Here is a 17,529-nt window from a genome sequence, read left to right on the forward strand (position 1 = left end):
TAGCCCTCCCCCCCCCCTACCCCGGAGATACAACTCCACGTGCATAAGAACACATACCTACAGTGCCTAGCGTCCATATCCTTGTGTTACGCATCCTACAAAACGACAAAAACACGGAGATACTCAAGCAATAGACCAATCCCACCGACCGATGTGCGCATGCGCTGGTTTTCCGGAAGGAGCACTACCACCATCTTGGTTGCAGTCAATTGGTCAACCACACAACCGCAGCCCCAGCTCGTTGAGTACTGCGCACGAGCTTCGCAGACGTCTCTGCGACTCCACCACCGAGAAAAATTCGTCATGAACGCATTTTACAAAATTACATCGGCTGTTCATTGCAGCATGCGATGCGAACGTTCTTCCGAACGTGCTTGCTGATCTTTCATTTCGGTTGTTACCCGCTGATTACGCGTTCAGTATCGTATTTGTACGAGCTATGTATGTAGTACAAGCTGATGTACGTGGTCGTTTCCATTACTACTTTTGCACACGTGCATAGCGGTGACTGCAACGTTGTTTGCTTAGCGATGGACATAATGGGATTTGCACACCTGTTGGAGACAGATTTGAAGTGCGGCGCCGAAACTTTTGTGCCCTAATGATACTTACCTACATGGGTTCCGCGCAGAACTTGCAGACTTCGGTAACAGTGATATCTAGATGTTCTTAGGTAAGCTAGGCGGCGTCCTTTATTTGCATTTAAGCGAATGGTACGGTTGCCGCTTCGAAAATTCCGACTGCGCGGCGTGAGGCGAGCATCCCATCTGTTGCTACGTGAATACGCGCCGCTCTCCATTATGAGCAGTCATGATATACTTTCATCAGTGATTCGTACTGGTCGATTAAGCCGCATGTAAGGTCCCAGAGCCAACAAGTGCCGCGCTAGCGTTCGAGTCGCAAGTGCATGCACACAGTTACCTCAGAGCTGCCTATTTTCCCTTTGCATAGCAGTCGCTGTGGTTGCGGATCAGTTTCTAAAACTACCTTCTAAAACGCTGCCTTATCGTTGCAGTGCACTCATGCAATGGCTAGATTTCTAAATGGTCTATCTGTGATTATTGTGTTAATTGCGTTAGATTGTTTTTTATTATAATTCTTGTGCTGTTCCCATCCTAGTTTTTCAGATATTTTTTTTGCACTGCTATTATATTATATCCTTATTTGCTATTTCTTTAAGATCACTTGTTTTTTCTGGTTTTTCTGTAATTGCTATATTACTAAGTTCTTTTTTACTTATTACAGTTTTCTCTGTGTGCTTGATTTGCACCCTCCCGCCCATTATAATACCCATCTTTGTGGCTTTAAGGATGTTTGGCTAATAACTATAATGAAAACGAGAAAGACTATACATTCAAGCTGATGTCAGCCGTAGTATAGCTACTGCCATCAGATTAAGAGTACAGTGTGACACCAAAAAGAATAGATACTGATAGGGTACAAGCATAATGCAGTGAAAGCATTTGACGTTTTCGATACATGCAGCTGGTTCATTAGCCTGGCTCGTGTGTCGACTATGGGGCACAGATTGACTGGTACTACAGGAACGCGGCAGATGAATCCTCCCACCGCACAATGGCTCCACACAAACTTAACATACGGAGAAAACGATCGGAAACAGGACGCACAGGCACTCTATAGGCGGCTGGAGCGGCCGGATGACTACAAGTACCAGCATGCACCGCGGCAGCGTTGGCGTCCTGAAACTGGCTCATGTTATCAAACCACTCATTAGATACTCATGTATACCAAATCACTTCCCTCATTGCACGCATCTCAAATCGACACCACGGCATGAAAGAAAACAACCTAACACGCCTGGTAACCATCTACGTCCCGAGCAAGATCACCTATGTCGCGCCGTACCTTAGCCTCAGTGCAACTGACAAGCTCAAACTCAATGCCATGATCACGAGGGTCTATAAACAAGCCCTACATCTTCCCATTTCCACCTCTAACAAAAATCTGGACGCCCTCGGCATTCACAACACCATAGATGAGCTTACTGAAACTCAGTGTATTAGCCAATGCCAACGACTCGCCAATTCCACCACGGACAGGCACATTCTAGGCACCATAGGCATAACCTACACCGCCCAATTTGGACCAAAAGTACCCGTCCCTCCAAACATTCCCGCTCAGCTAGTTATCCCGCCCATACCTCGCAATATATGCACCCGGAACACAATCAGGAGCGACGTGCAGACAGAGCTAAACGACTACAAAAGCGCTGCGACCAAGCCGCAGACGTGGCCTGCGTGAAAACAGCGGAATACCCAACCAGAACGCTATGACGGTCGCCGTAGTCGCGGGCTCGCAGTACCGCCTCGCCGCGACCACATCAACACTCACCACTCAACCCGAAGAAGGAGGAGAAGGGCCATCGCTTTGGCGTACGCCTCTACCAATACACACTGCATCATCAGCGATTACAAAACGGTCATTCGCAGCTACACAAGCGGACTGATAGCACCTCAAGCACAAAATATACTCTCCAGCACTCCTCCCGCAATGCAACGCCGCGTCCAGATCACCTGGGCCCCTGTTCACTCGGGTCTGGCTGGAAACGAAGCCACTCACGATGTCGCCCAAACTCTCGCACACCGGGCGCATCATCCTTCTGCGTCTTCCGATCTTGACGAGCCCTCTGTTTTGCATCGCGGTCACGTGCGGCATCGGATTCCTCATCCACTACCTCAAAGAGTGTTTACGCTACCCTACAGCACACAAAACACTTAATAAATCTCAATCCATCACTTGACGACTACTTCAGACGTGAGCTTTCTCAAACCCCGAGCTACACAACTGCATTTACCCCGATGCATGTTCCCCACGCTGCAAAGCGTGCGAGGCCCGCGCTGTCCTCGATCACATTATCTAGGCATGCCCCAAAGCCTCACCCACCAGCCAGGGTTCAAAGGGTTCAAATGAACCGGGCCCTCCGGGCTTAGGCCCCCCTCCCCCCCCCCCCCCCCCCCGAGGGCTGGACCGCCGATGTGAACATGATGCTTCTCCGAGCTGACCGGATGCACGCACTCTGTCCGAGAGCACCTAGCACCTAACACCTCTGCCGCGTTCCGCGATCCTACCCGTTCAGCGATCCAGCGAGCCTGCCCGTACCGCCGCTGCTTAAACTGCTCGTGACCCTGCGATTCTACGGCGCAGGAACGTTTCCAGTCATCACCGGTGATCTTGTCAATGTTTCACCGTCTACAGTATGTCAGTAACCCGCATAATAAGCCGTGTATCACATATAATCGCTGCGCGGTTGTTCCGCGAGCTCGTAAAGCTTCCAAATGCTGCTGACGTCGATGAGCTGAGCGCGCTCCTCTTCGGAGAAGTTCACCTTCCTCTTGTCCACAGTGAACAAAACACTCAAAACATAACTGATGAATAAAAAGAGAAAACATGTTAATACGTATACACGCCCATTTCAATGTTGAGTTTCGGCGAAACGCATAACCTATTTTCTACATTGTGTTGAAGTAAAACATTTTTGTAAAAAAGTAGATTTATACCTCAGTTTAATAGCAGAAAAGGTGTGTGGGATATGAATGTGTTTCCTTTTCTTATAAAAATGGATATTGGCTGCAAAAATGTAAATGTATTACATGTTTAAGAGTGAACGATCTGTGCATAAATGAAAATATGTGTGATTGTCTATTCGGGAGTTTCATTAAAGACATTTACCCTTCTCTCAGCATGGACCAATTAGCCCGACAAACCTTAATGCTGTCTATGCGTCTTGGTCTCCCGGTATAGTTCAGTTCCGATGACAATCGCTCCACGTGCTGTGCGTGAAAGCGGACGCCCTGGCGATGTTCATACGGACGCCCTGGCGATGCTCCGGAGATTCTTCGAGTAAATACCGCATGTGTTCTGTGTAGCGAATTCTAAAAAGCGTAAAGTCTCAAGAATGTCGAAAGGGTGAGGTGGGATGAGGGAACCCTGTTTTTTGTTGTACTTCTTTTACTGGGCCTTCAGCACTGCCTTGACACCCACCGCACTAACACTACCCCCATCATAACAACGGCCGAGCAGTGGGAGACTTTGCTGGTAAGCTTGGACCCAGAAGAGCAGCTCTGGGCTGTCCGAATGGCCCAAGACGCCTCCAGAAAGCAAGGACTGGTCGCTGTCTGAGGAAGGAGCGGGCTGGGGATTAGTCTCACAACCCCCGCCACCCCTGGACCCCATCATCATCATCATCATCATCATCATCATCATCAGCCTGGTTACGCCTACTGCAGGGCAAAGGCCTCTCACATACTTCTCCAACTACCCCGGTCATGTACTAATTATGGCCATGTTGTCCCTGCAAACTTCTTAATCTCATCCGCCCACCTAGAGGTAGAGGTAGAGTATCCGCCTCGCGTGCAAGAGGACCGTGGTTCGAATCCCGATCCCGCGTAATTTTTCACCAGATTTTTTAAAAGAAAAAAAAATGAGCGTGTTGATAAAATTGCATAAACAGGCCTGGAGTGCGGCCTTATCCCGGTGACCAGAACCGGTAACGCACTCCCTCACCAGAGCAGGATTGGCCACCCTGGTGCAGTACTTGGCCACAACCTCCTGTATGAATACAACAATCGGACCCCATCAAGGACATAACAAACTTTTATCTTTCTCTCTCACTCGCAGCGCTTGCTAGGTGAGAAGCGGCGCAGTGGCGGGGGAAGCGTCGCACCTCGATTATGCTGCACGAGATGAGGCCGACGGGAAGCACCCAGTTAACGTTAGCTTGGCGTTCGCAGTCCGTTCCGCTCTGACGTTTGAATACACCGAGCATCTCAGCAGAGACGCTAGTGGGCTTTAGTAACCATCCGCACAACGCTCGATCATACCAGCAGCGGTATACGCAGAATGATGGCTGTTATAATTACAATGCATCTGCGCATTCTGATCGAGCATCCGTGGCAGAACGCCTTCCGGCTGGCTCCGCCACCGAGCCGATTGACTGGAGCGTTGACGGTGCCTTCACTTCGCTTTGTCGTTTTTGCAGCCAAACGCACTCTCCTCGTCCTTGGTAACCCCTACGCGATGACAGCGTATATGCGCCGTTTACATCGAGACAGCACGACACTGCCAACAGCGATGGCACGAAAATGCCTTTACAGACCGTGTAATTAATGTCGCAATAAAATAATTGCGCTTCTGGTAATTCTCGCCTCCCATCAGTCGTCCCTAGTAGCCTAAAAGCAACGTGCTCCATGCAATGCATCATGACGCCACATGTGGGCGCATGGGTTTCCGTATAGCTTTACACCGCATTCAGGGTCGATTCTACTGACTTACGATGCACCGCAGTACAAGAAGTATGCAGCCAGGTGGGAGAAATGTCCACAGTTCAAGCCTCCTGCTCCGGTCGGACCATATAGCACCATTATCTTCTTTTGTAGTGATTGGAGTAGATCGTTTTGGTTCATTTCAGCGCTCAAACAATGATCATCATTAGATTATAGTCTGCGTCGATTATCTGAAGCGTTTTGCTGAAACTGTAACAATGCCAGCAGCTATGACTGCAGACGCTTCGTGCTTCCTACGGTCCTCCGCTAATTATTCTGCATCATAGAATCCCACATATTATTGAGAGCTATCGCGGCCACCATTTTGTGGACGACGTAGCCAAAAGCTCCTGCTTCTCTGTGCTTGCCAGTTTCGTCGCACGACCACATATAATCCGCTTCAATGGCCTCGTTGAGCAAACCAACAGAACTGGGAGCATCATGCTTTCGATATACATCGATTCCAGGAACGTACGATGACGTCGTGCCCTTTGTAGGTAACCAGGTACAGCCCTGGTTGCGGCTCTTTCCACCTTTATATTCGGTCCCGTCGCAGCTTCGCGGTTTTCTAGACACTATTCTGCCTTTTTCTCTTGGCGTAAGCTTTTCTGTCGCCCATATTCTTTGCGACGCTGGGGAAGACCGTCGCATATACAACTCCACTCTGCACGTTGGGGTCCTAGCACCCATTCCAGGATTAGCTATATATGATTCATGGCATAAAGGTGTATCGTAGGACAAGAGTGACACCGTATGGCTCTGAACACGGTTACGAAATCGCGATCTGAGCCGTGGTATAGAGTTTCTGACTCAATGCACCGGTCTTTTCGTCATCATTGATCGCTTAAGTGATGTCACCTGCAGCTGGCGTCGTTTCCCGCCGGTGCCGTTCCAATAAGATACAGTTCATTCACGCCAACCGCCTTATGCGGCGTAATAACCGTTCACGTACGAGTAGCTCACCCAGCGGGATTCGTCTGTGAAGGGAGGAGTGCTACGCGAGAGTTAGAGGGCACGGACGGAAGAGGAGGAGAGGCTTCGGTGTCGGCGTGGCCAACCCACTTTCATCTCTAAATTAATATAACAAAGGCACCCCATCGTAGCAATATTAAAAAAAGAACTTTCGTTGGGGTGGAAAGAAACAACAACTGACGAGAGAGATAATACAATACTCAACATATCTGTAGGTAAAGTTTACATTGAAGTAGAAACTACAAACAAATAAGAGCGTTACACATAACTTTATATATAGTGCAATAAAAACGTCTGTACGCTATACTAGGAAACAAATACAAATTTAAAATACATTATAGATAGTGACCGAAACACCAGAATTACACCCACAGCAGGTCTCTAACTAAACGCTAGTAAGATAGAAATGCAAATAAAGAAACTATTGAACCCCGAAACTCCCAGGCTAGCTAACGCGCCAATAAAATCCATGCCTCGAAGTCTTACGACTTGCATTCAGACAGGCAAGTTGTCTCGGCGCTGTCATGTGCGCTTGTTGGGAGCACACTATATGCCTCCGAATAACCGCAGTAACAACGTTGCCCTCACACCACCACAATATAAGGAGATCCGTAAGCATCAGCACATGCACGTGTTTTGGAAATGAATACCTCGTAACTGGTGTCATCCTGAGAATAGGTTTCAACTGGACATGTCTTGCAAGCTCACAGGCTACAACTTGTAAATTGCAATGTGGGCAGCAAAGTAGTTAGTAAAAGAATTACACTTAATGTGGGCTTCATCATTTCACACCAGAAGAGAGATCACGCTGACACGTAATAGTTTTGAGTGGGGTCTTCTAGCGGGAAACTACAGAGGACAAGGGCACTGCTAACAGATACTTAATGTAGCGCACAAACTGCGTTCCCGTTCCTGCATCATGTGAAAGCCCTTCGCAGTGCGCATTTTATGTTATCTTCTATGACCTCGTACGACCAAGTCATAAGTCAGCTTGTCGGCGTTGCCAACTAGCCCACTACTGTATAGAAACACGTTGAAATAGCTCTTTTTTTTTTTTTCACGTGCGCCCCTGAATGCCCATAGCTCAATAAAATTGGCACAAGGTTAGAAGAGTCGCTTAAGTTTTGACTGAAAAATGCTGAACACGCACCGCTAAAGATTGATCTGAACGTAAGCGTGGACACGGGGTTTCAGTGGGCCATGTGAGACGTTGCGCACTCGACGACACCAGCATGGCGGCCGCACATCTTCTGCGGCGTTCTTTACCTCAGCTCGCCGGGCGCCAGCCAAATACGTCACTGCGCTATGGACCTTTTGACGAGCTTGCACCAATGTCGCAAAAATGTGAAAGCATACCTCCTCACCTTGCTTAGCCGAAGCCTTCATCGGCGGGCTCAACACCCCGGCGCCACTTCCGGCGATCACGGGCGACCGGATCTCTGCGAATGATTTGTTTGATTAGTGTCGTGACCTGGAGGTTACAAGTCTCGTTGGCTGTACTACTACCAAGAACATGCTAGTGGATGTATACGACCTTTTATACACGACACTTCAAGCTTCGCATTTGATTGATGAACTTTCCAGCATTAATGAGCTGTACTTCTTATGCCTCTCTTTCGTAATAAATGGCCACCACCTTCCTTGAATGTACCGTACTCATTTTTGCAAGGAATTGCTTCTAAATGAATGGCTACGTACGCTCAGACCAACAAAAAAGTGTCATTGCTACGCTGTGGTTTTGGCCTTCACTGCTCAAATTTCGAGCATATTAAGGAAGTTAGTTTAATAGGCGAGCTTAGCGACTTAATTGGCTGTCCTCCCTACTTCAGTTTTGTTTAGTCTGATGCGTTTACCTATGCGTTTAAAGGAGGACAAACAAATACCACGACAACACAGCGAATAAAAGAGTTAATATAAGTTTAGTCGCCCACAACTTTAAAAAATAAAATAAAAATTGCGGGTAGGTGAGCTGCCGCCGCGATGCTCACTTCTGCACCTGCAGCCAGCACTTTTCACTGTGCCGCTACCTGTTGGTTCCAGGAGCCTAATTTGTGTGTAGAAAGACGCTCGACAGGGTGGGACATTGAGCTAGTTAGTTCGATATTAGGAATGGTAAAGCAGTGCGAATGACGTGGACGAAAGGATGACATAAGACACACACACACACAGGCACTAACTAGCTTCGCTTTGTTTCTTTAGACGGGCATATGTACATAACATGGTGCAATCATACAGCAAATGCGCAAGACTGCACAATAGCACAAAATGCACAATACTGTCTGCTATTCATTGATAACCGTTGCACCCTATTTCTGCATATTCTGTTGAGTTGCGCCAAGGTATTACAGATACACACGCGCACACAAACACACGAACACACAAACACACAAATATATATATACACAGTAAACTCTCAGTTGTACGAACATCGGTTTATCGAATATTTCAGAATAACGAACTTTTTAAATATCCCCAGCAGTTTTCTTATAGATTCTATGCAAAAATGTTTCACTTACACGAATTTCGGAACAGTCAATATTTCAGTTTAACGAACTCGCTCAGAGGACCAAGGCTTATTTTTACGTTATTTTTACGATCGGCAATGTAACATCGCTGGCGCTACAGCGCCTCTGGGGCAAAGCGGCGGCGCGGAAAACGAACGGCAACGAGGCATGGCCTCTGAGATTGCCCGCACAAAACGAGCAAGCATGTAATCTCGGAGGCCATGAACAAAGTGACATCGCCGAGCCAGTTTCAAGCCCCATAACTCTAGCTGAGGTTATAGGGTACATTGGAAAGTTGATAGACTTTGTATCTCAGCAGCAACATGTGCCAGAAGAAGTGTACAAAAACATTGACTCTTCGGACAGTTTTGTTACTTCCTATGCTATAAAAGTACAAGTACAGAAGAAGATTACAGATTTTTTTTTTTCTAAGTGAGAAAGGCAGCATTATAACTGCTATGAACCTTGTACTTGTTGATATGTACAAATTACATTTCACACATTTCTAACACTATCGATGCGATGTCTTGCTCCATGAATTGCACTTCAAGCTTTTGACTCTGTATGCCATGTCTTATGTTGGTCTAGTGAATATTCAGTTTAGTGAACTTTCAGTTAAGTGAACTATTTCCTTCGGTGTCTTGAAGTTCACTGTATATATATATATATATATATATATATATATATATATATATATATATATATATATATATTACAAACAGGGTGTCCCAGCTAACTTGGACCAAGATTTTTAAAAAACCTATGCGTTCTTCAGAACACAAATGACCTGGATGCTACTAGCGTTTATCTAAACTTACAGTACCATTCTTGGCTCGTCCTTTTTTAGTAATTAGCCGAGATAAATAATTAACTTTTAGAGCGCAGCTCTTTGGCGTCCGTTCCTGGGTTTCGCGTCGTCGTCGGCGTTGTCGTCGGCCTCGTAACCAGCTCCGCCCCCCTTTCATCCCCCCAGCGCTAGCAGCGACCGACTGATACCGCTGGATGCCGCTGACGCCGCTAGAGAGTCAAGATAACGTGACTGCATAGAACACCGTCGCCGCCATGCAGAAAGAGGAGGAAAGGGTCCCCCCCCCCTGTTCTTGTGTGGCGGATAGGGTGCTCTTCAGTTGCCGACGCGCCGGTTATTTCACGTAGGCCCCGGCACGTCGACGAATACGTGACCACCTTCCCACGGCTAGACCTGGTTCTTAGCGCTGCGGAAGCGAGGGTATCATATTGTTTGTGTCGGCATCGGCGGCGTTGTCCCTGAAACCAACTCCGCAGCTGGGGTTGACTCACTATCGGCGTCAGCGGCATCAGTCAGTCGCTGCTATCTCTTCCCTCCTCCCTTTATCGTGTTGTCCGCTTGCTGCGCGCGCTTCTGCCCCCATCGTTTGCCGCTGGGTGTACACGCCGCCCCCCTCCCCCCTCTTCCTGCGAGTCTCCGGTTGTCAAAGCGCCGGCTCGAACTTAATTCCTTTCTTCGCTCCTCCTCCAATGCAACCCCTGTGCGGTGGCAATCAGAGAGCCAGATCGGTGGCGGCGGATCTGTATATGTGCACCGCCCGAGCCGAAATTGCCGCTGCCGTTCGCCCTGTGCGGTAACAATCAGAGAGCCAGATCGGTGGCGGCTTGACATAAAGACAAACAGCAATTTCCTAACACTTATGCGGGAGAACATCCCGTTCCTCTCGCTCGTAACGCGTCCCACGGCTGTGACAACCTCGCGAGGCACTTGTATAGATCTCGTCTTTGAGAATCAAGCATTGGTGTACCAAGTCGAACATATATCAGTCTATTTCTCCGACCACAAAGCTTCCTTCATGACTGTCAAGAACTGTTAGTGGAGTCTTTGTTAAAGGAATACGTGTGAAAAATAAAAAAAAAATTCTGTGATAGCGCATACATGTGTTGCTCGATTTCTTTGCCTCAATCTATCGAAAAGGTGAAACAGCTTATTTGCTGCGCTCAAATTTCGCATTAGGAAGTAACGTAATCGTCGGTAATTTTTTTTAAATATAGCTTGCAACGTTCAGGCGTCAATAGGAAAGTTGTGGAGCTCCACAAATATTGCCCAACCCAGCCACTTCCAACGAGATAGACTTAGAGTGGCCGTTTTTATTCGGGAAAAACGAAAGCCCGCGGTGTTTAAAAAATACCACGTGACAGCGCGCTCTGTGCGCCCGAATGCGCCGCGATTACAGCGCTCTCATGAGTGATTTGTAAAAAACACCCTCGCTTCGCGCCTTTCGAGATGCCCACGACAGAGCTTCGCGTAGTGCTTGGTTCCGAGATAAATGCCAGTGGGTTCGGGCGGCAGTTCAGCACGGCTCCCGTTTCTGCGGCGATAATTGCACTCTCATGCTAGCAGAATGCATGCGGAGGAAGAATGACAAGCTCATGCGTTCGAATTTGGGTGCAACCCCAACAACCAAACACGCAATATAACAAGCTTGATAACGCCGTGTGAATTATGCTGGTTGTAAGAAAATGAAGAATTGTAAACTGACACAGAGGGTTGCTTTTTAGCTCCCTGTCCGTTCCTCGTCGGCAGAGAATTTGTAATTTCATATTACTTACTTTGCCTTATCCACGTCGTACAAAAGTTTCACACAGAGGGCTCTTTTCATGGATAACGGTTGCAGAGATTTATTCGCTGTGATGTCTGACTAAAGAATTTGTTCAAACAAGTCGCCCTCTGCTATAATGCAGTATTGGCGGCTTTCGAGCACGTCCGATGTAGCTTTTTTGATGGCGCAAGACGGTATCTCGCTGCGGGTCTCAGCAATCGCTGCCTTTAGCGCTTCTGGTGTAGTTGTAGGTTTGCGGTACACTCTTTCACATGTGCCCACAAGAAGAAGACAAGAGGTGTCAAGTCCGGTGACCTTGCAGGTCATGCCACTGGTCCATGCCGCCCGACCCACTGGCGCTTGAAGACTTCGTCAAGCCAGGCTCGAGCAAGGCGGCTGCTATGAGCTGGTGCACCGTCTTGCTGATACCAAGTTCGCTTTAAAAACGCAAGAGGGAGATCACAGCGAAAATCTTCGTCCGGGCCTTCCAAGATGTCGTTCACGTACCGCTGAGCAGACAGCATGTGGTAAAAAAAATATGGGGGCCAATTATTCTTCCGTCAAAGGTACCGCACCACACACTGAATGACCATTGGTACGGGTCTGCGCCACCCAATGCGAGTTAGTATCGCTCCAGTAATGCGCATTATGAATGTTGACTTGAGAATTTTTGGAGAAGGTTGCCTCATCTGTCCAGAGCACTTTGTGGACAAAATACGGTATTTCGTCACTGTTCACGAGTATCCGATCGGAGAAATCAAGCCGTCATTGAAAGTCTCTTTCTTGCAGCTTTTGATGCAGTTGTAGGTGATGCGGATGCATTTCATGCAGCCTTGCTAACTCTTGACACTGAAGACTTTGAAATGCCGACCTCACCACTCACATCACGCACGCTGGGTAGAGGGTTTGCAGTCGTGAAAGCCAAATGTCTCCTTCAGCCTCTTCACTGATGGTTCCCTTTCTGTGCCGCGACTTCTTGAAGCTATCTGTTTCTTTCAGCGTCAAATAACTCATAATTTTGCTCGCGCTATGTCTTCCCCCACATTGCCCATTTCGGTATACCTTGGCAGCTTTCCTCTTGTCGCCCCGTGCCGCTCCCAAGGCTAAGACCATGTTCGTCTTCTGCTCGCTTGAGTACGACATGCTTTAGGCGCTGCAAACAAATTCGAAACGGTTGCGCGGCACGACAGTAATAGACAGTCGGGCTCGCATGCATCTAGCCGCTGGCACAGCTTGGAAGAAAAGCGGTATTGTAACAAATTATGCTCTCCCTCGCACAGGTTCCAGATGTATGATGCATGGTTTGTGTGTATTTCTTCTATTCCGCATCGACATGAACGGTGGAAAAAAAATTGTTCTCGTCATATCGGAATAAACAGCTGATGACGGCGCTTTCTTCGGCGACAGGCGCGAGCGGCTGCTACGAAGCGCTTTTCCGGAGCGCCGTCGCCAGCAAAGGTTGAAGCCCTTTCTCGTAAGTGAAGGGAAGGCGCGGCGCTGGTGATGTTTTTACAAATCACTCATGAGAGCGCTGTAATCGCGGCGCATTCGGGCGCACAGAGCGCGCTGTCACGTGGTATTTTTTCAACTCTGCTGGCTTTCGTTTTTTCCGAATAAAAACGGCCACGCCTAAGTCTATCTCGTTGGAAGTACCTGGATTGGGCAATATTTCTGAAGTCCCACAACCTTCCTATTGACACCTGAACATCTCAAGCTATATTTAAACAGTTAATTAATTTATCTCAGCTAATTACTCAAAAAAAAGGAGAGCAAGAGAATGGTACTGTAAGTTTAGATAAACGCTAACAACATCCACGCGATTTCTGTTCTGAAAAACGCATACTTCTTTTTTCAAAATCTTGGTCCAAGTTGGCCGGGACACCCTGTATATATATATATATATATATATATATATATATATATATATATATATATATACGTGTCAATAAAGAAGTTAAAAGTCAGCGCTTGTGCGTTCCTGACGCCTTGCTTTCGACCCGCTGTTTCGCCCTAAGCGTTGCAGCCTTTAAATCATCGGCATAAGTGCGAAAGATCGCTCCCAGTTGCAGAGAAGCATAACGCGTCCAGGCAGGCCTTGCTATTTGTCGAACTAGGCATGATGAACGCTCTGTACAAATCACAGCTGGGTCTCATCCGACCACCCAGCGTGAGCGCCACAGACATCCGCATACCACAGTTAGTAGACAAGGTGTAACCTTCTAAACATTTGTTTTATCGTTGCCCAGTAGTTAAAGAAATCTTTTTTCATAAGGCCAAAGTAGCAGGATATGTCATCTTCTGATCGGTCATATGTGACAGTGAATTCTGCCTTTTCGATACATTTATTTAGATATCTCATGGGTTGTCCATACTCTCGCTGTCCTTGTGAAACATGGTTGCGTCTCTTGTTTTGCATTGTAAGCATAACCTCTATTGCTTCCATTTTTCTGCTTTTTCACTGAATAATTTCGGCTGATATTCAGCCATTTTTCTGTGACGTTGCCCTCGTGTGACTGTGGCAACGTTAGTAATTATGTTTTAAGAAAGTGGTTGCGCGGGACCCGCCCTGTATCCTGTCCCGAGAGCGGCGTATATCGATGGTTCGAACACACTCACTGCGCACAGTTTACAACTCTCGTGACTAGTAATAATATATGCGCAACATTTCGGGTTCGACTTTTACGTTGTTGTATATACCCAATGACATCATCATTATCAACCAATACGTGATGGAGCAAATAAATGAAGCATACATTTTTTCTTTTTTTTTTCGAATAAGCATGAGCAATGCGGGCTTTTGCGTTGTCGATGAAAGCATTGCGCCTTCTATATTATGACATTTAGTTACGACGGCTGAAGACTTATAGAAGCAACGCGACAGTCAATTACAACGTGAATGAAAAAAGAAATTATGCATCTCTATAGTGCACAGTATATCTATAGTTACAGTGCATCCATAAATTACGCATCTCTATAGTGCACCGCTATCTGAGGATAACCGCGCGCCCTGAACTGACGTCTCCCTTCCGCATTCCTGGTAGATGTGCGAGAGTTCAGTTTAGGTGCGTAGACACTTTGGCATCGGTGCACAAGTTGCGTTAAACGAAGCCATACAAAGTTTCTTTGAACTTCGGTGTTAGAGGACGGCTATAAGGCGCAGCTCCCCCCCCCCCCCCCCCCAATCCGAATGCCCGGAGAAGACTCTTCGGTCCGTGGATTACCTTCCCTCAAAGCCGTCGCGTTGTTTACAGAGCTCGCTTTATCGCATCTATAAAGCTCGCTTTATAGGAAGCACACTGAGTTGCACGCGGACGGCCCGCTGCAAGCCATCGCCACCCGAGGTGCCCAGTGCAGTATTGCGTACTACATACTTTGATGCTTTCCTTTCACTGATGTTCAAGTCAACAATACCCATTCTCCCATAAAAGAGAACCTGCAAGTGGTAGCCTCGATTCCGAGTGATGAGTATTCAAAAAAAAAAAAAAAAGAGGGACGACTAAAAGAAAGTGTGCATCAATTAGGACTCCTTCGAAATTCCTCATCGACTCACAAAGGCGTTTCACCGCTCGCACAATATCCGTGCTAATGACGCAATAAAAACTTAGGATTTACCCGCTGTTGTCTCGGCTTAATGCGTTCCGTGAGAGCAACAACATAAGCAAGATGTGTTATAAGCATTTCTAACCTTGTTTGTTGTCCTCGTTCGAAAACATCGCCGCTGCCTCTCCGGATGGGGTCCTGGGAGTTCGTGGACGCCGGTGCGTTCGCCGAAGGCCGGGCAGCGAGTTTGGACAATCCGACGGACAGGATCACACGCACTGAACCGAGAACAGATCCGTGGTCTGGTTCGCTCGGCGTGGGCAACGGACGACAGGTGACGAAGGCGAGGTGCTGCAGCTGCTCGCACGGCGCGGGTTCGGCGCAGGTCGTCGCGATAATCGGTCCTCAGAGGCTTCGCGTGCGCAGGCCTCGGGCATTGAGTGCGCGTTCTTCTTCTTCTCGACGATTACCAGGCGCGTGGCAGGCGTATCGATGACCATAGGGACGCATCGATTGACAAAGTCGGCACGCACTTGCGCCTACCACAAATCCGAGTTGTATTGGCCATGCATTGCGCCAAAAGAGGCTGTCTGTTTATCTTTACACATCCCTGTATTATCGCAACTTTAAGTGTGCGCATTCAAAGTACCCTGACACTCTATGGGGTCACTTTCGCAAAATTAAAGTAATTACCCCTTGATTACGTCGTTGGAAGCTCGCCTTAAACACGCGCAAGTTTTGGGGTAATGTGGTATAGCCTTCCTATTTTGTCCATACTGTGAACAATATACTTTTTTTTTTATTATTCTGCCGCCTTCCCCATCTTTACGGGAAAAAAACATTGTATGATAATGCCGCTTAAAGGGACTGACAAATGGCCAGATTGTGTTGTGAAACGTTGATGGAAATAAAATTAGCATGATTTATAGTAATAGAATGCATCACGCTGTTCGCGATTTACGTCGGAATTACAATTTTAAATTGGCAAAAAAATGTCTCAAACCAGCAAGTGGCGAGACCTGGCAGTGAAAGCTTGGTACTTCGGATGAATTCAATGAGATTACTGTACCGAAGTCGACTGTTATTAAGTACATCATAATTATCGCTTAAAACGGCAATTGCTATATTATTATACACTCGCGCATCATTCTATGCTTCGGAAATCAAAAATGCACGCGTGGCTACGGTGACACGCTGAACTGTGTGTCACATGTAAAGGCGTCGTTTCGTTTTTGACCCGATTGGCTTTGTTTTGACTGGGTAAATGCCAAAGCAGTTGGACAGGAAACGACGAAAACACGTAGCTATTATCACAGAAATCATTTAAGAATTCGGAAAACATGAATCGCAGGAGCATCGACTTGATAAACAAAATCATACTTTGTTACAGCTACAGCCACACTTGTCGTATGCCTCCCACTAATGCCGGCGCATAGTCGCTATCTCGCTCACTTATAACCGCAGAAGAGTACTCGTATTGCTCGAAACACTTATAACCGTTTTCAGCGTGCTTAAATCCTCACTTAAGATCGAGAAATTCTCATAAAACATGTTGCACGGCATTTTCCGCCTTATCATTTTACGATTAGGCACTGTTGTGATCGGCCGTTCGCCCCGCGACCCCCTTCGGTCACGGTTCGCATGATTATGGGGAACGGCCTCGTCAAAATGGTTCTCGACACGGATGAATTATGACCAGCGCGGGAATACCTCGTTCAGGAGAGGTTTGAGGAATTAGCAATGATACGGCTGTCACCTGCCCGCAGCACAAATTGGCGTGTCCAAGCCGGAGACGCGGTCAGTGCGATGATCCGGCCATTGCCAGGTGTCAGAGTACGATCGGAGTCAGCGAAAAGGGCAACATACGTCCGGACTGGTGGGACCTGATGTCATCAGTCTCCTGACATCGGATTGGTGGGACCTGTCATCGGCCTCCAGACACCGGATTGGGGGAAGCGGCTAAACAATGATCACGCAAGGCATAAAAGGAGCTACGGACGGCTGCTGTGATGGGCGACTACAACTTCATGATCAACTTTTCAGTTTTCTGTACATATGTAAATATAAACGTGTTTGTCAAACGTCCTGAACATCGGACCCAGCCTCACGTTCACTTACCCCTCCGAATGGAAAGAGGATCCCACGTCTTCGAACCCCGAGTCACAACATCGGATGGCAGCGGCGGGATAGTCTGCGCAACGCTTCGACTTCGGCATGGTGAGTGTACGACCTTTTCTCCTTGAGAGTTGCCAGGCTTAACGTAGTTGTTCCTCGTAACAATAAGGATGTAGGAAGCCTTGTTGAAAGATACCTTGCTTCAACACCTAATTCCTTGAGAAACTTGTCGGCAAAAGACAGGTACACATTGATTGGAGGAAGTTGCGCAGAACGGACCTAAACGCGATATGCGGGGAATTGGGGATTGATTGTGGGAAGCAGCCAGGGAAGGCGGAGGTCATCGATGTGATAGAGGCAAGCGGCAAAGATGACGAGGAGATCGTGGAGGCTTGGGAGCAGTGGCGTAGCTAGGTCGTCTGGCACACGGGGCCCATATGTCTTCTGTCACCCCCCCCCCCCCCCCCCCCCTGATGTAGTCGACGAAGGTGAGGATATCGACAATTTCCGGGTTTCAGCACCAGTACAGCCGCCTTGGATACCGTG

The sequence above is a fragment of the Dermacentor andersoni genome, chromosome 2 (assembly GCF_023375885.2).
Source record: "Dermacentor andersoni chromosome 2, qqDerAnde1_hic_scaffold, whole genome shotgun sequence".
Lineage (NCBI taxonomy): Eukaryota > Metazoa > Arthropoda > Arachnida > Ixodida > Ixodidae > Dermacentor > Dermacentor andersoni.